The 24,021-nt window shown below is 39.7% G+C and overlaps 1 long non-coding RNA gene and 1 gene segment (V, D, J or C); both read right to left on the reverse strand.

Moving 5' to 3' along the window:
* LOC112628818 overlaps window positions 1-24,021 on the reverse strand; it is a 1,133,279-nt gene that overhangs the window by 510,853 nt on the left and 598,405 nt on the right.
* The window catches only part of LOC112628849, a 28,961-nt gene continuing 25,962 nt past the window's right edge, over window positions 21,023-24,021 (reverse strand). The window contains exon 3 of the long non-coding RNA XR_003120488.1: window positions 21,023-21,138. This is a non-coding gene — a long non-coding RNA (uncharacterized LOC112628849). The remainder of the gene's footprint in view (window positions 21,139-24,021) is intronic.

Raw genomic sequence — 24,021 nt, forward strand, 5'->3', positions numbered from 1 at the left:
TTTTCAAAGGCCTAAGCTTGCTGGATTAATCCGTGGCCATAGGATTATGAAACACCTTTCTCTCCACACCCTACAATGATATTACTAAAGGCCTCTTTACAGCAGTTTCTGTCACCTTTACATAATTTCTGGCTAAAAAAATATCATGAGTCATACTATATCACAGTGTGATAAGACAGAACAAGCATTAAATGAGACTCAGCTATGGCATGTAAGTTGGAATTAGTAAACAAATAATTTAAGACTGCTATGAATAATATGCTAAGGGCTGTAATGAATTAAGCAGACAGCATGCAGGAACAGCTGTGTCATGCAAGTAGAAAAATGCAAACTCTAAGAAAAATGTAGATATCAAGAATATTGTAACATAATTAAGTAATGCTTTCAGTAGACTTATATGTACACAGGGCATGGCTGAGGAAAAACCTTGAACTTAAAAATATCTAAATACAAGTCTCCCAAACTGGAAAACAAAGAGAAAAGTCTATACATATTTTAAAAAGTAAACTCACAAAGATACACATACAAGCACACTCACACGAACCCATAAAAAAAGAACAGTTTATCCAAGAATTATGAGGCAATTACAAAAGTATAACATGACCACAATAGGAAAGAGAAGGAACAGAGAAAAGCTAAGAAAAAATATTTAAAACACTGATGACTGACACTTTTTCCAAATTAATGTCAGTCACCAAACTACAGACTCAGGACTATGATCATTTCATCTGCAGGGATAGTTTGAAACCCTCTTTTCCTGATTTGATGTTTGTTTCTTTCTCTTGCCTGCATACTCTGGCTGGGACTTCCAGGACTGTTATGAACAGGAACAGTTAGAGTGGGGGTCCTTTTCTTGTTCCAGTTTTCAGGCGAAAATGCTTCCAGCTTTTGCCCTTTCAGTATGATGTTGGCTGTGGGTTTGTCATAGATGGCTCTTATTATTTTAAGGTATTTTCCTTCAGGCCTAGTTGAGGGTTTTTAATATGAAAGAATGTCACATTTTATGGAACAACTTTTCTGTGTCTATTGACAACATGGTTTTTTTTTGTTTTTTGTTTTGTTTTGTTTTGTTTTGTTTAGTGATGAATCACATTTTCTGTTTTGCGTATGTTGAACCAACCTTGCATCCGAGGAACGAAGCCTACATGATCATGGTGGATTAGCTTTTTGATGTGCTGCTGTGTTCAGTTTGCCTGTATTTCACTGACCATTTTTGCATCAGAAACATTGGCCTAAAGGTATCCCTTTTTATTAAGTCTCTGCCATATTTTGTTATCAGCATAATGCTGGTCTCATAGAATAATTCAAGGAGGATTTCTTCCTCCTCGTTTTGGGGGAATAGGTACACTAGGATTGGTAGCAACTCTTCTTTATACATCTGAATAAATTCGGCTGGGCCGAATCTTTCTGGGCCATGGCTTTTTTGGGTTGGTACCACCCATCCATCTTGATTTCTGACCCCTGCCTGAGCCAGTAATAATCACATTGAACTCAGACAAAGCTGAATCCATTTCAATGTTTATTGTAGTCCTTAACAGATTTACTGGCTTACTTAACTTCAGAGAACATTTCTTCACCCAAAACAGTTTTACTATGAATAATATTTAAGGATTTCTGTTGAATTTGTTTTTTTTACACTTCATTCAATGATGCAATTTATTTTAAAACAATCTTGACTTCCCTACATGCATAATGATCATTCCTACTATTGTTGAATGGGCCAGCAACCCTCTACTCCTGACTCTTCCCTTTGCATACCTGACTGTCTGCAAGACCCCTCTGGACCTCAGCTCTCTATTGTAGAGAGAAGTTTTGAGAAATGTCTGATCTACTCAGTGCCTCAAATAGAAAAATCTGTTGCAAGCTCCTCTGCCCATTGACATGTTATGCCGGTAATGTATCCCAGAGCCTCCCTTTATCCCCACACCTATCCCAGAGCCTTTATTTATCCCAAGACCTATCCTAGAACCTCCATTTATTACACGTCCAATGAATTTTTTGTTATTTTTAAATATTTTAATAGACAAAAATAATTGTAAATATTCATGAGGTACATAGTGATATTTTGATACATAAAATATATAGGGATCAGATTAGGATAATTATTATATCCTTCATCTCAAACATTTTCTTTTTGTTGGGAATTCTCAATATCCTTCTTCTAACTATTTGAAACTACATATTATTGTTAACTATATTCATCCTGCAGTTGTAAAGAACATTACAATCTATTCCTCCTATCTAACCGTAATGTTGTATTCTGTCACAAATCTCTGCTTATCTTGCCCTCTTGCCCTATCCTTACCGGCATCTAGTATCCTCTGTTCTACTCTTTACTTCTATGAGACTAATTTTCTTTTCACTTCCACATATGAGTGAGAAAATAGGGCATATTACTTTCTGTTCCTGGCTTATTTCATTCCACATAATGTCCTCCAATTCCATCCTCATTGTCACAAATAACAGGATTTCCTTTCTTAAAGCTGACTATACCTCATTATGTATCTGCACCACATTATCTTTAACCATTCATCTCTTGTCCAACAAATGGGTTGATTCCATAACTTGGCTATCATGAAAGGCCCTGCCATATACATTGGGGCACAGAAATCTCTGGTACTGTGATTATCATATAAGAAATCTCTGATATGATATGATTTTCATTCCATTGGATAATTTTGCAAGTAGTGGAATTGCTGGATCATATGTTAGTACCATTTGTAGTTTTTTTTGCGGTATCTCCACCCTGCTCTTCATAGTGACTGTACTAGTTTATATTCTCCCCAATAATGCATAAAAGTTTTCTTTTCTCTGTATCCTTACCAGCATTTGTTAGTGTTTATTTTTCTTCTTTGATAAAAGCCATCTTAACTGAGGTGAGATGATACCTTCTACCATTCTGCAGGTTTTTTGTTCACCATGTTGATGATTTCTTTTTCTGTGCAGAAGATCTTTAGTTCAGTTAAGTCCCGTTTGTCTATTTTTGTTTTCATTGCATTTGCTTTTGAGGTCTTAGTCATATTTTATTTGCCTAGGCCAATGTCCAGAGAACTTTCTCCTACATTTTCTTCAAGTATTTTTACAGTTTCAGCTTACACATTTAAATATTGCATCCATATTCAGTTAATTTTTATCTATGGTGAGATAGAAGTCTGGTTTTATTCTTCTACATGTGGCTATCCAATTTTCCCAGCACCACAGGGTTGAATACAGGGTTGTTTCTGCAATGTGTATCTTTTCCACTTTTGTCAAAGAACAGTTGGTTGTAGATATTTGGGTTTATTTCTGGGCTTTCTATGCTGTTACATTAATCTGGTTTTTTTTTGTTTGTTTGTTTGTTTGTTTTGTACCAGTACCATGCTGTCTTTCTCACTATATCTTTGTAGTATAATTGGAAGTCAGGGAATGTGGTACTTGCAGCTTCATTCCTTTTTCTTAGGACTGCTTTTGCTATTCAGGCTCTTCTTTGATTCCATGTAAATTTCAGGATTTAAAAATATATATAATCAATTTTATTGTTTCCTTGATAAAAATTGTGTTGAACCTATATATTGCTTTTTGGCAGTGTATTCGTCTATTTTTCATTGCTATAAATTAATACTTGAGGCCAAGTAATTTACGAAGAAAAGAGGCTTATTTGGCTGACAGTTCTGCAGGCTGTATGAGAAGCATGGCACCAGCATCTGCTTCTTGTGAGGGCCTCAGGAAGCTTACAATCATGGTGGAAGGCAAAGGGGAAGCAGGCTGTGTCCTATGGTGAGAGGGAGGACATGAGAGGGGAGGAGGGTTGCCAGACTCTTTTGAATAATCAGATCTCACAGTAGCTAATACATAAAGAATTCACTAATTACCATGGGGTGAACACCAAGCCATTTCTGACGGATCTCTCCCCATGACTCAAATCCTCCCAGTAGGCCCCCACCTCAAATATTGTGGATCACATTTCACCATGATATTTGGGAGTGACAATCATCTAAACTATATCATTTACCTCTTGTGCCTCCTGCTCTCATGCCTGTCTTATATTTCAAAATCCTCTTTTTTCAATAGTTCCCCAAAGCCTTAGCTTTTAGCTTTATCAACATCCAACTGAAAATTTCAAAGACTCATCTGAGTCTTAAGGTAATTTCCCTCCATCTGTGAGTTTGAAAAATGTTTTAAAGAGTTTTTTACTTCCAAGGGGCAAGAGTGCCACAGGCATTGGGTGATTATTGTCAATCCAAAGGGAATAAATTGGCCAAAGGAACTAGCAACAGGCCCCACACACACCTAAAGCCTAGCAGGACAGATATTAAATCTTAAAGCTACAAAATAATCCCTTTACTTGATGTACATCAACCAGGGCACACTGGGACAAAGGGGTCCCCGAAACCTCATGCATCTTATCCCTATAGGTGGGCGCAGCCCAAGAGGCTACTTTCTTGGGTTAGTGTCAAGTGCCGGAAGTGTTTCCAGGCTGAGAGTGCAAGCTGCCTTTGGCTCTACCACTCTGGGATCTTGAGGGTTGTGGCCACATTCCCACAGCTTTACTATGAAGTTCCCTAGTGGGGACTCTGAACTGGGGGCTCCAATCCTATCTTTCCCCATCTTTGGCACTGCCCTATTAGAGGCTCTCTGTAGTGGCTCCATACATGCAGCAGGCTTCTTCCTGGGGATTAAGGGTTCTCTACACATCTTCTGAAATCTATGAAGAAGTTGCCCAGCCTCCTTAACTCTTGCATTCTACCTATTTGCCAGAATCCAGTTATCCCAGCATCATTTACTGAATGCAGAGTTTTTTCCCCATTGCTTGTTTTTGTCAGACTTATCAATTATCAGATAGTTGTAGGTGTGAAGCTTTATTTCTGATTTCTATTTTGTTCCATTTTTGTCTGCATGTCTGCTCTTGTACCACTACCAAGCTGTTTTTGTTACCGTGACTTTATGATGTAGTTCAAATTCAGGTATCATGATGTTTCTGGCATTGTTCTTTTTGCTTAGGATTGCTTTGGCTATTGAGAGTCTTTTTTGATTCCATATGATTTTTAGAATAGATTTCTTTTTCTAATTCTTTGACGAATTATGGTGATAGTTTTAATGTAAATAGTATTGAATATGTACATTGTTTTGGGCAATATGACAATTTTTACGATATGAATTCTTCCAAACCATAAGCATGAAATGTTTTCCCATTTATTTGTGTCATTTATTATTTGTTTCTGCTGTGTTTTGTAGTTCGCCTTGTAGAGATCTTTCACCTTGTTTGTTACCTGCATTTCCAGGAATTTCATATTTTCTGTGAATATCGTAGGTGGGGTAGGATTGTGTTCTTGATTTCATTCTCAGCTTGGATATACTTGGGGTATAGAAATGCTAGTGATTTTTGTATATTGATTTTGTATCCCGACATTTTACCAAAGTTGTTTATCTATTCTATAATTATTTTTGTCAGAGTCTGTAGAATTTTCTAGGTATAAAATTATATCATCAGTTGGGACAGATACATTAACTTCCTTTCCTATTTGGATGCTGTATTAGTCCATTCTCACACTATAAAGTAACACTCGAGACTGTGTAATTTATAAAGATTTTTAATTATCTCAAGTTCTGCAGGCTGCACAGGAAACATGGCTGGCGAGGCCTCACCAACCCAACAAACATGACAGAAAGGGAAGCATCATGTCTTACATGGCTGGAGCAGTAGAAAGAAAGAGGAGGGAGGTGCCACGTACTTTGAAACCAGATATCCTGAGAGCTCTATCACGAGAACAGCCCAAGAGCAGGAAACCTATCCCCATGATCTAATCGCCTTTTACTGGGGACCGCCTCCAACAATGGGAATTATAATCTGTCATAAAATTTGGTTGGGGACACAAATACAAACCATATCAGCTCCCTTTTATTTTTGTTATTGCCTGGTTGCTCTAACTAGGATTTCCAGTGCTATGCTCAATAGGAGTGGTGAGAGACAGCATCCTTGTCTTGCTTCAGTTCTCAGGGGGTTTGAACTTTTGTTCACTCAGTATAATGTTGACTGTGGATTTGTCATAGATGGCTCTTATAATTTTGAGGTATTTTTTGATACCTAGCTTGTTGAGAGTTTTTATTATGAGTGGATATTGGATCCTATCGAAGCTTTCTCAGCATCTCTTGAGATAATCATATGGCTTTTGCTTTTATTCTGCTTACATGGTGAATCACAGTTACTGAATTGTGTATGTTGAATGAACCTTGCCTTCCAGGGGTAAAGCCTACTTGACCATGATGTATTACATTTTAAAGTGCTTCTGGATTCCATTTGCTAGTATTTTGTTGAGAACTTTTAGGTCTATGTTCATCAGGAATATTCATATGATATTTTCTTTTTAAATTAAATGTCTTTCTGATTTTGTATCCCAAGAACATACAGTGAAGGAAGGACAGTCTCATCAATAAATGATGTAAAAACTAAAAAAAAATTGTAAAATAAATAAAATTAGACCATCTTTAACACCATATACAAAAATAAATTAAAAGTGAACATAACCTGAAACCATAAACTCACAGTCAACATGGAAAAATCTTTCTGTCATTGATTCAGAAATGATTTATTTGAATCTAATACCAGAAGCATAGGAAAACCGATGTGCAATTATGTATCTGACAAGAAGTTCTATCCAAATGTATAAATAACCCATACAACCCAATAGCAAATATCAAATGACATGATAACAAGGGCAAAACCTGGATAGATTTTTTTTTCAGAGACACACACCCAAAAAACAGAGCATAAAAGTTTCTCAACAGTACTAATTATCAGAGAAATTCAAATCAAAACACAATGAGATATCACCTCACACCAATTAAAATGGCTATTTTTAGCAAGACAAAAGGTACCAAATGTTTGCAAGAATGCGGGGAAAAGGGAATCCTTATATGGTGTGGTAGGATTGGCTGCTCAATAAATTGAAAAATAAAGCTATCATATGATCTGGTGATCCCACTTTTTGTTTTATATTCAAAGGAAATAAAATTTTGATGTCAACCATATTATTTGCAAGATTATTTATAAAAGTATAAATTTGTAAAATAATTTAATGACCTTATATTGATGAATGTATAAAAAATGTGTATACATAAAACTGAATGTTATTCACCTTGGAAAGAAGGCAATTCTGACATTTGCAACTACATGGGTGGGCCTGAAATATGTGCATAAGCCAGATGCAGAAAGACAAAGGCTTCATGACCTCATTTACATGTGGGATCTAAAATATTCAAGCTCTTGAAAGCAGAGAGTAGAATAGCGAGTACCAGACCTGGGAGGAGAGGGAAATCGGGTGATATTGGTCAAAAGGTACACAGTTTCAGTTGTGCAGGGTGAATGAGTTCTGGAGATCTAATGTACAGCAATGTTCCTGTATTTAATACTGTACTGTAAAATAATTTTTGCTAAAAGGGTAGATCTTAGGTGTTCTCATTAGACACATACACTCACACACATAATACATTAAAAAAAATAAAGTGGTAGCTCTCTGACGTGATGGATATACAAATTACCTTGACCATGATGAGCATTTCACAATGTATATCTGATATGGTTTGGATCTGTGTCCTGTCCCAAATCTCACGTTGTATTATAATCCTCAATTGTGAAGGTGGGACTTGGTGTGTGATAACTGGGTCACAGTGTGAGTCTTTCATGAACGGTTTAGAATCAACTCCTTGTACTGTTCTCACAACAGTGCGTGAGTTGTCACAATATCTGGTTGTCTAACAGTGTGTAGACACCCCCTTCTACTTCCTGTGGTTTCTGCTCTGGCTATGTGATGTGCCTACTCCCCTTTGTCTTCTGCCATGATTATAACTTTCCTGAGTCTCCCCAGAAGGAGAAGCCACTGCATTTCCTGTATAGCCTGTAGAACTGTGAGCCAATTAAACATCTTTTTTTTTTTTTTTCCAAATTATTCAGTCTCAGGTATTTCTTTATAGCAATATGAGAATGGGCCAATACAATTTCAAAACATCAAGCGGTGTACCTGAAACATACACATTATTAAAATATTTCAATTATACCTCAATACCACTGAAAAAAATTAAACTTACTCTTAGAATAAAGAAACACATACTTTATATTTTCTCAATAAAAATGAAGAGAACATAGGAAAACTTACATTAAAATATGTGTAACAGCTCTGCTTATAACATTCATAAACTGGAAACAAATTTAAAGTCTATTGACAGGAAAATCAATCAAAATGTTGTCACTTACATAATGAGTTGACTCAGATATAGAATCTCTCTGCTTCCTCTCTCTCACTCTCTCTCCATATGTACATGAACATTTTGAGGTTTCATATCAGAGTCACTCCATGAATTGAATAAATGTCAATATGTTGATGTAATTTTATATATTAAATATCATGAATTAACCTCAAAAATAGCAAAGAAATCCCTTACCAATAAAATGTCTATAATGTTTGATTCCATTTATATAAAGTTCAAAGCAGAGAAAAGGAGATCTATAGTCTCAGAAATCAAAATCTTTCCCCATACAGGAGTTGACCGCAGGCACAGAGAAAGATGCATGTTGTGGGGATGGACTTGCTCTTCGGGTTGCCTTAGGTGTTGGGGACAAGGGTATTCACATTTGCCAGAAACTCTCTAGTGACACATTTCAGATCTATGCATTTTTTCTTATGTGTAAATTTTATCTGATAAAAATAAAAAAGTAGAGTAGTTTGAAATTCAGTCAACAGTAAAGTTAATATTAAAACCTCTCCAAAATGTGAACATCGTTGTATGAATTAATAAAATGCATTCAAGTATACCTACTAAAATTAAATCCCAGAAATCAAAAAGATAACGGTAACATCTGAAACTTAATAATTAATAAGCATTTCATACGGAAGGAAAAAACAGTCAAGACAAGAAGAACATGTATTTTTTCCAATCAAATGCCACTAAATTGTGTATACAATATTGTAACCTGTGTCATTAATGTAAATTACTAATATTTTGTATGATATTACAACTGAGAACAACTTTTAAAAAAAGGATATTTGAGATCACATGAACTAAATTGAATGTATTTTCAATATTGGTCCAACTATTACACCTCTAATAATACCCTGGTTTTGAGTGGGGCTTTGAAAAAAATAATTTTTTTAAGGCAGGTGTTCTGCCTCCCTCAGCCTCCCAACGTGCTGGGATTACAGGCAGGAGCCACACAAATATTTATTAAGCACCTACTTTGTGCCAGGCATTGTGCTAGACACCCTCACTGTGTGCTGTTCCCACACCACAATCATCTGCACAGAAATTAAAACCGAAAAAGGAACATTGTCGCAACCACACAAACTGGGGGGCAGTGGGCAGGATCCGGGATGGAGGTGATTCCCAGGCCAGAAAATGCAGCCACCAGAAACCTGTTTTCCATTTCTCGGTAAGTCTCCACTAAACAGTTGTTTTAAAGCCTCTCGATGTTGATGGAGAGGAATGTTGTTCTCTCTGCTCCCTCCGGGGTTGGCACCTGGTGGGCGTTCAAATACTCTGAATGCTATTTGATAAAAGGACTCCGGTGGCTTGGTGAAAAGAGTATCAGTATTTGGATTAGAAAAATTTTTTGTTCAGTTCATATGGTTGCAACAGCCCTTATGAAAGATATAAACATCCCTGCCCTGACTGCGTAAATGTTGAAGGTAGACCTGGTTCTGGATTCCTGAGTCAGAATCTTCCAGTTGTCCACACCCTCACAAGGCCAGAGAAGCGAGAGATTTCTATTCTGGAAAGGAGTGAGTGGACGGCACAACTGGTTTGGAGACACGACAAACTGCACCTGCATTTACAGAAGCAACGCACACAGGGAACGTCCTAGCGCCATCTGGTCTCACACACACGCCTGGGACTCACCAGCGGGGACCTGGGCCTGGGCCATCCCTGGTTGTCAGTGCCCAGCTTGGGAGGCCTGGGCGGAAGTCACGCAAGTCGTGGATCTTCCGGTCCAGCACCTCCAGGAAGCTCTTCACCTCCACCTCCAGGTGGCGCTGTCGGGATTCGCTCTCCTCAGCCTCTGTCTTTAGGGAACGCGCTTTGTCTTCCTGGTTTTGATCGTCTCTCTGCCGCCTCCATCTTCTCAGAGACGCCGTCGCGCTCTGACGTGAGCTGAGGTGTGAGTTCACTTTGTTTCCGGAGATCTTCCAGCTCTGCCTCCTGTTCTCGGAGCTCGGCCTCCAGCTCCTCCATCCTCCTCCTCAGCTGCGTGTTCTTCTCCTTCTCTCTGTGGATGTCACGGCCTCTTCCTCTGCTCCGCGCTGGCCGCCGACTCCTGCAGCGCCTTATATTTACAAGGTAAGAAGTAATGTTATGATTTGTGAAGACTGTATGTAATTACTAAGATAATTAAGAAATGATTAAGATAATTATCATTTGTCACCTCAAAAGTCTTATCATTTATTGTGACAACCACATTTGAAATGACCATTATTTAACAGTAGTTAAATGAACAAATATAAATCAATTGATGTAAACAATTAAAAATAAAATCAATAATGAAATATTCTAATATTTTACATTTAGCTCATCGTTAAGTTTGATTCTTTAGGACATATTTTTAGAATTATTTTACTGTAATGTTTATTATTAATTCCTACACATTATGCGTAGGTCTGTGCATTTATACATTTTTCTTTGTTTTTATTTGTTTATTTTTATTTTTTGAGATGGAATCTTGCTCTGTCGCTCAGGCTGGAGTGCAGTGGTGCCATCTTAGGTCACTGCAATCTATGCATTCCGGGTTCAAGTGATTCTCCTGCTTCAGCCTACCAAGTAGCTGGGATTAAAGGCACGTGCCAACACGCCCGGCTAATTTTTGTATTTTTAGTAGAGACAGAATTTCACCGTGTTGCTCAGGTTGGTCTCGAACTCCTGGCCTCATGTGATCCGCCCACCTAGGCCTTCCAAGGTGCTGAAATTACATGCCTGAGCCACCGCGCCCGGCCTGTACATCTTTCTATGATTATACATTTATGTCCCTATGGCTTTATAGCTGCTGATGTCAGCACGTGTTAATAAAACTCTGGAAGGATCGGTGCAAATAATTAGAAATGGTTATTTCATGAAGGCGTATACTTATATATATATTGTTTTAAAAATTACTAAAATTTAAATACTAATGATAATAAGTTCATAATAAATACAAGTAATAAAACGTCACAGCCTAGAATTCTCCAGAGTCCTGCAAACACAAATCTGACTTCTCCAGCTAATGAGAAAGGAAACCTCTCCCTGCACCGGCTCCTGGGACCTGTCCCGTCCTCAGTGGGTCCCAACTGCCCCCTGGGGGATCCGCGCGCCTCTGCAGGGAGGTTTGTTTCTGGGCTCACACTGAGTTCCCCTCACTGTGTTTGTGGCACAGTAATACACAGCCGTGTCCTCGGTGTTTAGGCTGCTCATTTGCAGACTGGCGATGCTTTTGGAATCATCTCTTGAGATAGTGGATCTGCCTTTCACAGACGTGGCGTATTCTGTTGTTCCACCATTAGCTTTGTTTCTCATGAAACCTACCCACTCCAGCCCCTTTGCTGGAGCCTGGTGGACCCAGCTCATGAAGTGGACACTGAAGGTGAATCCACAGGAGAGTCTCAGGGACCCCCCATGCTGTACCAAGCCTCCCCCATACTCCACCAGCTGCACCTCACACTGGACACCTGCAAACACAGAGACACCAAGGTCAGAAACTGCCGCACATAACCACTGTTTCTCTCACTCATGTCCACTCACGCTCATTATCTCTAGTTCTCCATGAATTACCTTTCAAAATAGCTACAAGGAAAACCCAGCTCAGCCCAAATTCCATGCTTGGTGGTCTGTGTTCAGTGCTGATCACCAAGTGGAAACTACTGGGAATCCCAGGCTGGGGCTCCTCTCCCAGAGCTGCAGGGTCAGGGCTAGGCTGGTTTTCATCAGCAGAGGGAGGACGGTATTTGCATGTCTCCTACTATATAGCAAGCACTGGGGTGGGACGCCTGAGGAGAAGACGGTCCCCAGATGAGACGACTGTCCCTAGCAGGAGTTTGGTGACAATGATGGTATTTGGAAAATATGCTGTCTTATAAAATTATGCTGTGATAAACACTTTGAAATGATCACCCTATTTTATTTTTACATATTTGTGTAAATTATGTTTTATCAGAGCCAGTGGTTTCTCCATGTAGAGATGCTCAGTATGTGTCTAAGAGCTGATATCTGGGATGGGTAAACTCTGGTATCTGGGCCTGTGCTCCTCATCACTGGCCCCAATTACTCCCTGAACCAGCTCCAGGACAGAGGTGGACGTGCCTAGTGTGGTTTGTGGAACCCATTTCCTGTATTGAGAACATGTGTGATTTTACTGCATTCTAGCATTCACCTAAAAATATGGTGAGAACCAGGGTTCAGGCAGATAAATTCTTAAGTATTTCTGAAATTTAATATACATTTTTTCTGTTATTCTGTCATTCCTTCTTTGTCTAAGTTTCCATGTGTTCCTTGTAATGAATTGTATAAGTTTTAGTTTGGAGAAAATAAACTTTCACATATATAAAGTGTACAGTTGATAAACATGATGTAACCATCATCATTATCAGGGTGGACAAGAAAATTCTCAACATTTCTTTTTGTTCTTCTATATTCTTTCTCCTTTTCCCTTTCTTTCTTCTACTCATTTCCCTGACAACTACTGATCTTTACATTGCTGCAGATTCAATTTAATTCATCAGAACTTAAAAAATGAAATATCATAGTATATGTTCTTATTTGTTTGGCTTATTTTAGTTAGCATAAATAATTAGATATTTTACCTTGTAGTTATGTATATCAGACATTTACTTATTATAAATGCTGGGTAGTATTCTAGCAAACATTTACCTTAATTTTTTTTTATTAAGCAGCTGAACAATATTTGAATTTTTTTTTTATCATTCTGGGTCTTAAAAAATCTACTACTAAGCTTGGAAATGTATATAGAAAATGAATATATTTGTCTTATTTTTTAAACTGCATCAACAATAAGATAAACATGGAAGATGAAACTTTGCAAATTTTCTTTAATACTTTGGATAATTACAGTTTCAAAACAAACAATAAATCTCAAGTTTGGGGAGAAGTAAGTTCTCATAGTGATTAACAAAGCCAGGGTTTGAAAGTACCTGTGACAGAGTCTGGAATATGAAATATAGGCTCTTCCAATAAAAAAAAAAAACAACAAATGTATATTGGATTGCTTGAAATTGAGTGTGGTAAGTGTTTTGTAGTGTGAAATTTTAAGGAACCACATATTAAAAGCTAACCTATCCTCTTGAAACCCTTTCCCCGAAGAAGGGGACAGTCATAAAAATCCTTTCTCAAAGTGTCTGTCTGGGAGAAAAGAAGAGCCCACACTTCTAAAATATATTCAGATCCAATTCCTTTATTTCCACTACAGAACTAAGAATTTACTCTGCCAAGGCAAACCATTGAAACCAGAATCCTAGGGACACTGTTTCAATCCCTCAGAAGTTGAGATGGGAACAGAGGTCCCCACCAAAGGTCCATTGAGAAGCAGCTCCTCTCTCTATATTATGGAATCAGAGCCTTAGTCTGCAGGGTAGAGCAGAACTGGAAGGTAGTGGCGTCAATGGAGAACACTGGAGCTGTGGGAGGGAGCACCTGGGAAAAGCAGGAGGACACTACCCCAGGGGAAGGAGGAAGAACACACAGACCAGCATCTCATCTGGCTGAGGGTGAGAAACACTCGCAAGGTCACGCCCAGACTCAGGGTCACGATGCCTTCCTAGGAATACAGACCCAGGAATATGGACCCTTTAGACTAATGCCCTTCACCAATTGAGAAATTGTCAGTAAATAAAACACTTGAATACACTTGTTTCTTAATGAATAACACTTAAATAATAAAAGTGGTGGTTATGAAATAATAATTTATATCACTAATACAAATTTTCATTTAGGATATAGTCTCCTACCTGATGTAAATCAGCTCAGAAGGCAGAAGTTATTGCACTTATTAGAGCTTGTATATTAACTAAAGACCAGGATTAAATACAGATGTTCTGGCCGGGCACGGTGGCTCAAGCCTGTAATCCCAGCACTTTGGGAGGCCGAGGCGGGTGGATCACGAAGTCAGGAGATCGAGACCATCCTGGCTAACATGGTGAAACCCCGTCTCTACTAAAAATACAAAAAACTAGCCGGGCGTGGTGGCGGGCGCCTGTAGTCCCAGCTACTTGGAGGCTGAGGCGGGAGAATGGCGTGAACCCGGGAGGCGGAGCTTGCAGTGAGCTGAGATCGCGCCACTGCACTCCAGCCTGGGCGACACGGCGAGACTCCGTCTCAAAAAAAAAAAAAAAAATAAATAAATAAATACAGATGTTCTACAGTAGCACAGAATCTAAAATGTGCTGCAGGCAGAGGAAGTTTTTAAATCTTCTGGACGCCCCATCAAAACAGACAACAAGAAAAGACACTTTTAAATGAATTCCTACATGTTAGAGACCTGACATATGAATTTGAAACCAAATGAAAATAAAGAGAAAAATGAAACACTAGTATGAAAACTGGAATAATGTTCAGGTGCATCATTACATCAAACACTCAATCTTAAGCTGGTGTGTAATATTATCTAAACATGGAAGGCATCGCCATTGTTCACATCATACAGAATCAATCCCAATCACAGTATTCTGGATATGTTGATAACTTGGCATCATTAAATAAAAAATTATAAAACTTTAATAAAATATGGAAACTCTCTTGGCCAAGAGTTGTCCCACTAGCACTGTGGCATCAGGGTCCCTTCCTCAGGACATATCAGTTACTGCCCTATGACTCGGGAGCTGGAATATTCATTCATTTAGAAATTTTGTCCTCATTGCTCACCTTTGTCCTATTGCATGCATGTGTTACACAATATTGAAAGTAATTTTTGTATTATACTCCAATCACCAAAAGTTTAATGTTACCTTTCAAGTCATCTTTTAACAGTATTTTGTGATCTTCAACCACCAAATTGTGTCCATTGGAAGAAACCTCAGGAAAAAAATCTACTGTTGAAACATATTGGAATAAATATTATCAGGCACTATTAACCAAAATACTGCAGAAAAAAATTCAGGGAGTATTCTTGGGTTGATATTTTGCAACTAAATAGTCAGTTCAGACCAGATGTGGTGGCTTAAGCCTTTAATTCCACTACTTTGAGAAGCAAAACAGAAGAAGGGGAATTACATGAGACTAGGAGTTTGAGACCAGCCTGGGCAACATAGAGAGATCCCATTTCTATGGAAGAACTTTTTAAAAAACTCAGCTGGGTTTGGTGATGCACCCCTCTAGTCCTACATACTCAAGAGGCTGAAACAGAAGGATTGTTATGGCCAGAAGTTCAAGGTAACAGTGGACTGCACTCCAACCTGTGTGAAAGAGTAAGACCCTATATCTAATTGTAATAGTAATAAGCAAGAATTGTACACTATTGTAAGGCTACTCAAATAGAAGATACTAAACTGAGAATCCTCAGAAATCCTCTGGTGCTTCTGATGTTTTGGAGCCAGCATCTCACCTAAGACATTCAGAATAGGTGGATGATCTTAGATAGTGAAAATTCTCCATAAAAGTCATTGGAACACGATGCTTGTCTAATCCCCTGTCCCGTACCTTTCACCTCTTTCTCTTCATTTTCCTCCTCCTTTTCGTTATTATTTGCTTATTCTTAAAATCAGTCTTCTCATTTTGTGTAAACCTGGTTGTTGTCCACCCATATTGGACTGATCTTTTTTTTTTTTTTTTTTTTGAGACAGAGTCTCGCTCTGTCACCCAGGCTGGTGATCTCAGCTCACTGCAAGCTCTGCCTCCCGGGTTCATGCCATTCTCCTGCCTCAGCCTCCCATGTAGCTGGGATTACAGGCGCCTGCCATCACGCCCGGCTAATTTTTGTATTTTTAGTAGAGACGGGATTTCACTGTGTTAGCCAGGATGGTCTCGATCTCCTGACCTCGTGATCCGCCCGTCTCGGCCTCCCAAAGTGCTGGGATTACAGGCGTGAGCCACTGCCCAGCCTGATCTTTTTTTATTCATGATTTTTATAGTTTCTACATAGAGTAAGTCATCAGACTATTGTTCTGATGTCTGACTGCTGATAACGCTCATTCCTCCCTCATCTCTTTTCTTTCCCAAATGAGGTAAATCTAGTCAGGAATCACAGGAATTCCCTATTTGAAGCCATTTGGAGGTTCAAACCCCACAAACTCCTTTCTGTGAGTGAGACCCCTCACTCTGCCTTCACCACCAAGCCACTATAGGATCCCTGAGCCAGTCTCCTTTCTTGCTCGACCAAGCCATTTTGGAAATTCCTGAGAGACCAGCACTACTCTCGGCAGACACTCCAAGAGGTAATTAACCTTTCTGTATTCACATGGGGGAGTGTGCGGCACCCCCAGATATGACATCGATACTGCATTTTAGTTGTGATCTCTTGGCCTATTTATAGTGTCAACTAGAACTGATGCTGTGAGCTTGGTGCCACTGCTCCTAACCACAGGATACACCTGTTCCCTGACCCAACTCCAGAAGAGAGCTGGCATGCCTGGTATGGTTTGTTTACCCCCATTATGTAATGAAATCATGACATTATTTTGTTGTATTCTAGTGTTTCCCTAGGAATATAGGTAGACTTAGGGTTTATTCATGTGCATATTCTGGAGTCTTTGATTTCTCATATATATTTAATAAAATATTTAATTCTGTGTTGAGAAATTTAAAATTTATTCAGTTTGATGAGTGAAGTTCTTATGCTATTGTTCTGTGATTTTCTTTTTCTATATTTCATTCATCTCTAACTCATTTTCTACCATATTATATGTGTTTAAATTTGTAATAGTTTAATGAGGTGAAAATAGCAAATAGTGGGCCTCCCATAATGTGTACAATTTGAAAAATAGTGACATAACCATCACCTTTCTCAACATAGAAAAAACCCGACTATGCTCAACATTTCCTTTTGTTTTCCTATAATTCCTGCTTCCTAACCTCCCCTTCTCACACCATGTCCAGAGTCAACTACTGGTTTTATTTCTGTAACATTAGATTAGCTTTCATTTCATAGAATTTATAAAAGTTGAATAGTATGTATGGACTTGTATGTGTTTGTCTTATTTTACTCATCATACATACTTGTGAATTTACCCTTACTTTTGAGTGTAGTCAGCAGTACCTTATTGTAACAATAGGTGTTTTTTTTCCGGTCAATGAATTTACCACAATGTGTTTATTAAGCTGCTGATTGATATTTGGATTGCTTTCAGTATCTGGCTATTATTTTTTTTAAAAAGTACTATTATCTTAGAAAAGTACATAGCTGAGAAACAGAACGTTCTTATTCTTAGAACAGCAGGTAAGCTGGAAAAACTGCACTTTAATCAATGGTTTTCAGCACATCAGGCAATCAAAGTTGTAGAATTGTGTGTGTGTGTGAGATTGTGACTGAGAGAGTAGGAGAGAAGAAGGCAGAAAGAAGAGAAAGAGATTGTACATAACTGACCATAATTTATGAGGTGCTCAAATAAGTACAGGGACTCAGAGTCTTAAGGGAAAAGGTCCACGTAAGATGGAGAAGACGACTTGATGCACCTACATATGGTTATATAGTTATATAAATGCCACTTTCTAATAATATAAAGAATCACGTACATGAGAATAAACTGGGTGTCCAGTGGTGAAATATGATGGTGATGCCAAATCCCATCTACAGCACCTTTTCCCCCTAATTGCACCTGCCTTGATGTGTGTCCTGAGCGCCCCCTGGTGTCAGGAGCGTCTCCTGTTGCTCCTGAGCGCCCCTGCAGGGAGATTTGCGTCTGAACTCACAATGATTTCCCCTCACTGTGTTTTATTTTATAAAAATTAATGGCTGTACTTATTAATGTGTACTCGTTGTTCAGGTAGCTCAGCTGTAGGAAAAACTGTTTTTTTGCATGTGGATCTGGAGATGGTGCCTGGACTCCTCTTGAGGAGTGGGTTAGGTTGTGCACTCCCTCATGAGCTGTGCACCTGATCCAGTCCGGTTTCTTCCCTGCGGGCTGATGGATCCAGATCCAGCAGGGAGCACTGGTTGTGATGGAGAATGCAGAGACGGCACAGATGAGGGAGAGGGTCTGTGAGGGCTTCACAAGCCCAAGAGGGCAATGAGAAACACAGTTGTCGGCATGCACAGGTTCTGAACAGCACGTTGAAATTCACAAAATATGCACATTTTGATACATAAATAAAAACAGGACTGTATTGGCAATAATATATAGAAAGAGCTCAGAAATAAACTGATATATCGATGGCAAACTGATTTTCAGCATGACAACCAACAATATACAATGGATAAATCATAGTCTCTCTCTAAGAGAGGGTTAGAAAAACTGGATCTACACATGCAAAGAATGAAGAATTTTAGTTTACAGTAAACACAAAAAATCAACTCTAAATGGGATATGCAGTTAAATGTATGGCTTTCAATTGCAAAATTTCCCTACCCAGAAAATAATATTAAGAATGATTTCCTGTATTTTGAATTAAAGTCACAGACAACAAAAGCAGAATTGAACAAGTGAAACTACATCACAACAAAAAGATACTGGCAAAGCGTGGAAAAAATTCCAACAGACAGAATGGGAGAATATAATTTCAAGTCATACATCTGAAAAAGTGTTAATATCCACAATATACATGCAACTTCTACACCTCATTATCAAAATCATAATCGTCTGATTGTAAAATGGTCAGTTTTACATCTTAAAAAAATGAAGAACATAGATCTCGTGTTAAAGATTCTTCCCTCTGGGTAATGGAAAGTTTTATGGTACACTCGGTTAGGGTAGACTTTGTAGTTATTCAATCCAAAATTAATATATGTAGGGTTAGCAGGGCATGGTGGTTCACATCTGTAATCCCAGCACTTTGAAAGGCTGTGTTGGGTGGATCCCCTGAGGTCAGGAGTTTGAGACCAGCCTGACCAATATGGTGAAACTCTGTCTCCACTAAAAATACAAAAATTAGCCAGATGCGGTGGCCTGTGCCTGTAGTCCCTGCTACTTGGGAGGCTGAGGCAGGAGAATTGCTTGAACCCAGGAGGCAGAGGTTGCAATAAGCTGAGATCATGCCATTATACTCCAGCCTGGGTGACAGAGTGAGACTCCATCTCAAATATATATATATACACACACACACACACACACACACACATATATGTATATATATTTCTACACCCATGTGTGTGTGTGTGTGTGTGTATATATATATGGTTCTAACTCTGGAGGCTGAGACAGGAGAATTGCTTGAACACCGGAGGTGGAGGTTGCAATGAGCTGAGATCGTGCAATTGAACTCTAACCTGGGCGACAGAGTGAGACTCCGTCTCAAATATAAACAGATATATATATGGGTCTGAATTTACTTAATATATGTTATTAAAACTGTCATCAGTTGACTCTAGGTTAGGTAGATTGTCAATGATAAAATGAGTGGGCTAGATTCCATCAGAGCAGAACTGGATACAATTAAATGCCATGGTAATTCAGCAGCTTCACCACTCTCTGGGACTTTCAGCCTGCACTTCTTGATAGATGATCTTCTGGACATTGGATATTCCTAGACATCTCCAAAATCTGTCATCCTCTACGCCTCACAGAAATGTGGCATGTCCCCCTGTAGTTTGTCAACCCTGAATAACAAAGAGATTATAAAATGTAATAATATTTATTCTAGGATGTGTATTGCATTTGAAATATGTATGGGTACATTCAGGTTGGTAAAGGAAGATAAAGAATGAAGGAAAAATAAGGAGAGTTAATCAGCTGTTTTGAGACAATTATCCTGGACTAGAAGGATCAGTAACAGAGGTGACATCGGTGTGAGGTTGAACAAGCAGTTGCTGGGCAGATATACTTGGAGACATAATTCTTTTAAGGTTGTGATGGCTTTTTTGCAAGGTTGTGGCGGTGCAGAGTCTATGATAGTTCTTGTTATCAGGAACATGTGCATTAGAACCCTCCTTCATGGCCTTCCCCAGATTCATTCATTAGGATTTTAACACAAGTGGCTCCATCTTGATTCTAATAAATTTCCCAAGCTCTTTCTAACACTACTTCTGAAGCAGATGACTCTGACGGCTTGAACAGGGTTAATTCTACATCCACATCCCATTTGATAAAATAAGTTTATCCCCTTCACTGTTAATGGCCAATTGCATTCCCACATGAGTCTATACACAACACAGTGGAGGGTCCTGAAAAAATGGGGAGGGAAGGAAGTCCCATCAGCCTCTCCTACGTGGCTGCAGCAGCCACAGGCTGAGCCCCACCTGAGCTCCAAGAAAATGCCTTGAACCCTGGAAGGTAGACTACAGAGGTCATCTGTTTCTTTTTCAGGAAGCAGGAAAAGCAAATAAAAAGGGAGAACAAACACTCCAAAAAAAGAACATGGATTGGGAACAAAAGGAGCACCAGGTCAGTGCTGATACTGATTGGCTTTAGTGTCAGGAGAAGGGTCAGACGAGAAACCTGTGAGCTTCTACATGACACTGATCCTGGCCCAGCCTCTCTATTGGCTGTGATCAGAATCCCAAAGACTGTTCTAGTCCTGGAATCTCCCTGAGGTTTCTGTCGTGGGTCTGATTGGAGAAGACTCACCAGGCACCGCTCACTTTCCTCAGGACTCTGATCTTGGTGGCCATGGTTGAGGCCTTTTCATCTCTGTAAACATCAATCTGCATTTTGTGCATGTGAGAATAGGTCCTCATATTAAAATGATATTTTAAAAAATATGTAGAGATGACATTAGGAAGCACAGAATTCTAAACTTAGAGAGGTTCACTGGAGAAACCGTGAGGAGAAGACGAGGTCCCACATCCTGACAGGAAATCAGCCTCTTTAGCACCGGCCTCTGGGTTGACTCTGATCAGTGCGTCCTGAGCACCCCCTGCCACTGATTTCGCCTGAACGTTTCTGCAGGGAGGTTTGTGTCTGGGCTCACACTGACTTCCCCTCACTGTGTCTCTCGCACAGTAATAGACAGCTGTGTCCTCGGCTCTCGGGCTGTTCATTTGCAGATACAGCGTGTTCTTGGCGTTGTCTCTGGAGATGGTGAATCGGCCCTTGACAGAGTCTGGGTAGTATGTGCTACTACTGCTACCACTAATACTTGAGACCCACTCCAGCCCCTTCCCTGGAGCCTGGCGGACCCAGAACATCCAGTAGTTACTGAAGGTGAATCCAGAGATTGCACAGGAGAGCCTCAGGGACCCGCCAGGCTGGACCAAGCCTCCCCCAGACTCCACCAGCTTCACCTCACACTGGACACCTGCAAACAAAAAGAAACCCTGGTCAGAAACTGCCACACATATCCAGTTTATCTCACTCTGATTCACTCACACTCAACTTTTTCTATTTCTCTATTACCTTTTAAAATAGCAACAAGAAAAACCCAGCTCAGCCATGACTCCATGGTGAGTCCTGTGTGTTCAGTCCTGATCACCAAATGAAAACACCTGAAAATGCCAGGTCTGGGCCTCCTCTCCCAGAGCTGCAGGGTCAGGGCTGGGCTGGTTTTCATCAGCAGAGGGAGGGCTCTATTTGCATGTCTCCTCCTATTTAGCAAGCTCTGGGGTGAGAGGCCTGAGGAGAGAGTGGGGCTCAGAGCATGGGAGAGTGTCCTGGGGGAGATATTTGATATTGATAGCATTTTGGAAATTGTGGTTACTTATGGAAAGTTTGTTCTGTGATAAAATATTAAAACCTATAAAACTTACAATTTTGTAATTTCTATTTTAAAACAGTGGTATTGAGGTACAATCGATCTACATAAACTGTGTATATTTAGAGTTAGCACCAATCATCTTTTATTTTTACATATGCAGAGGACACATGGTATGTGGTGTCAATGCCATTTCCATGTTACAGATGAAAAATTACCAACAAAAGCACAGATGGGTGGTACAGTGTCCCCAGACCTCACATTTGGTCGGAGCGAGCCTGAGTATCGGGGCCTGTGCTTCTCACCACTGGACCTGACTGCTCCCTGAACCAAGCCCAGTACATAGGGGTCGCAGCTAGTGAGGTTTGCAGAACCTCTTCTCTGTAATGAGAACACGGTGTGATGTGTATGCACTGTTGTGATTACCTAATAATTGTAAAGAAAAGCACATTTCCTACAGTTTCATTTTCTTGGGTGTCACGCATTTTCTCATGTTAGCATCTATCTTTCCATCAATGTTTATTGAACAAATTATCCACTTATTTGCAATAGTCTTATTGAGGCATTATTGCTGTGTAATAAGTATTGCTTAATTAATGTGTGCATTTTAATAAGCTCTGAAGCCGAGCATGGTCTTACATACCAGTAGTCCCAGCTACGTACGGTAGCGGGAGGAGGACTGCTGGAGACCCAGGGTCTGAGGCTGCAGAGAGCTATATGATATCACCACTGAGCTCCAGCCTGGGTGACAAAGCAAGATCATGTCTCCAAAGGAAAAAAATGCAATTTCAAATGTGCTCACCTGTACTTCCCAAATAACAAGATAACAGTCAAGATAACAATGCATCACACTTAAAAGTTTCCCTGGGTTCCTCCAGTTCCTGCCTCCCAGTCATTTTTCTCTCACCGTCCTGAGTCAGTCCCTCATGTTTGTTACTTCAGATCTATTTTTCAAGATTTGGTTAAAGTGAAATTTTACAGTTTCCATTTCATTTGTGTGGCTTCTTGTTCAGCATAATTACTTGTGAGTCAGTAATTTGGTTGTGTATGAAGAATGTGTTCATTGTAATGAGGAACAGAATTCCAGTTAATGAGTGCACCCCTGCTATTTATAAAGCTCCTTAACATTTTTGTTACTTCCGGTTCCTGAGTGTTACAAATAAAGCTTCTACTCAGCCTGGAGATGCAGGCATCCCAGAAAACATTGTATTATTTTTACAACTAACCTTACTGAGCTGGAAATTAGCACATTTTCTTTAAAACATCAGATTATTGATGTTAGAGGACAAACAAGGGACCTTACATCTTGTGAAACTCAGTGACCTGCAGGAACAAACAGGAAGAGAATATGAACTTATCTGGGGTAGAGGCCAGCAAATGTCATATAAGCTAATGCAGGATTAAATTAGACATATTCTTCAGATTGTTTAGAGTTGAGTATAATAAAGAAATTATTGTTTAAATTATCAGAGGACATACAACTGTGGATTCCTACTGCTATTGAAACCTTTTCTGCCAGGACTGAGGAGACATCACAAAAATCTCCCGGCCTCTCCCTCCCAAGATGTTTCTGTGTGGGAAAACGGAACAGCAGCTGTGACTGAAATGCATCCAGACCCACCTCCCCTGCCACCACGACTTTACCAAATAATTAACATACAGGGGCAAAACCACTAACACCTCTGTGTTACAGGCACTGGAGGAACTCATAGAAACTGGGACAGAAGGAAGAAAAGCTCCGAAGCTCTGTCCATTCTCTTAGGAATAACAGTCTCATATCCCATCTCCTCTGTCTTCCCTCTGGAAAAACAGCCGCATCCTGCTGGGAAGGGCAGAAAAGAGGAAGCTGAAGACATCAGTGGGAACACATAGTGGCTGCTGGAAGAAGATCTGGGAACAAACAAGGAGACCCTCTACCCAGGAATGGGAGGAAGATGCCTGGATCAGCAGCACACCGGCAGGATGGGCAGGGATACTTGGAAGGACACACCAAGTCAGGACTGTGATGTCTGCCTGGAGTATGGCTCCCTCAGAAGGACAGAGAGTGTCCGTTCAGTGCAACCCCTCCCACTACATTGACAGTTGTCAGGTCCTTGTGGCTTTGGGATGACCAGGGGGACCTGAAAGACAGTCTTTCAAGATGGCACAAGATTAAGGCCCAAAGCCAAGCAGGAAACAAAATTAAGATTTCACTGAATGAATCTGAGTGTCTGGTGGCTGCAGAAGAAACCCACAGCAATTCTGGCACCCACTGCAGTAAGGACTTTCAGATGTAGTCCTCAGTAGTTTCACATA

Source organism: Theropithecus gelada, chromosome 7b (genome assembly GCF_003255815.1).
Source record: "Theropithecus gelada isolate Dixy chromosome 7b, Tgel_1.0, whole genome shotgun sequence".
Taxonomy (NCBI): domain Eukaryota; kingdom Metazoa; phylum Chordata; class Mammalia; order Primates; family Cercopithecidae; genus Theropithecus; species Theropithecus gelada.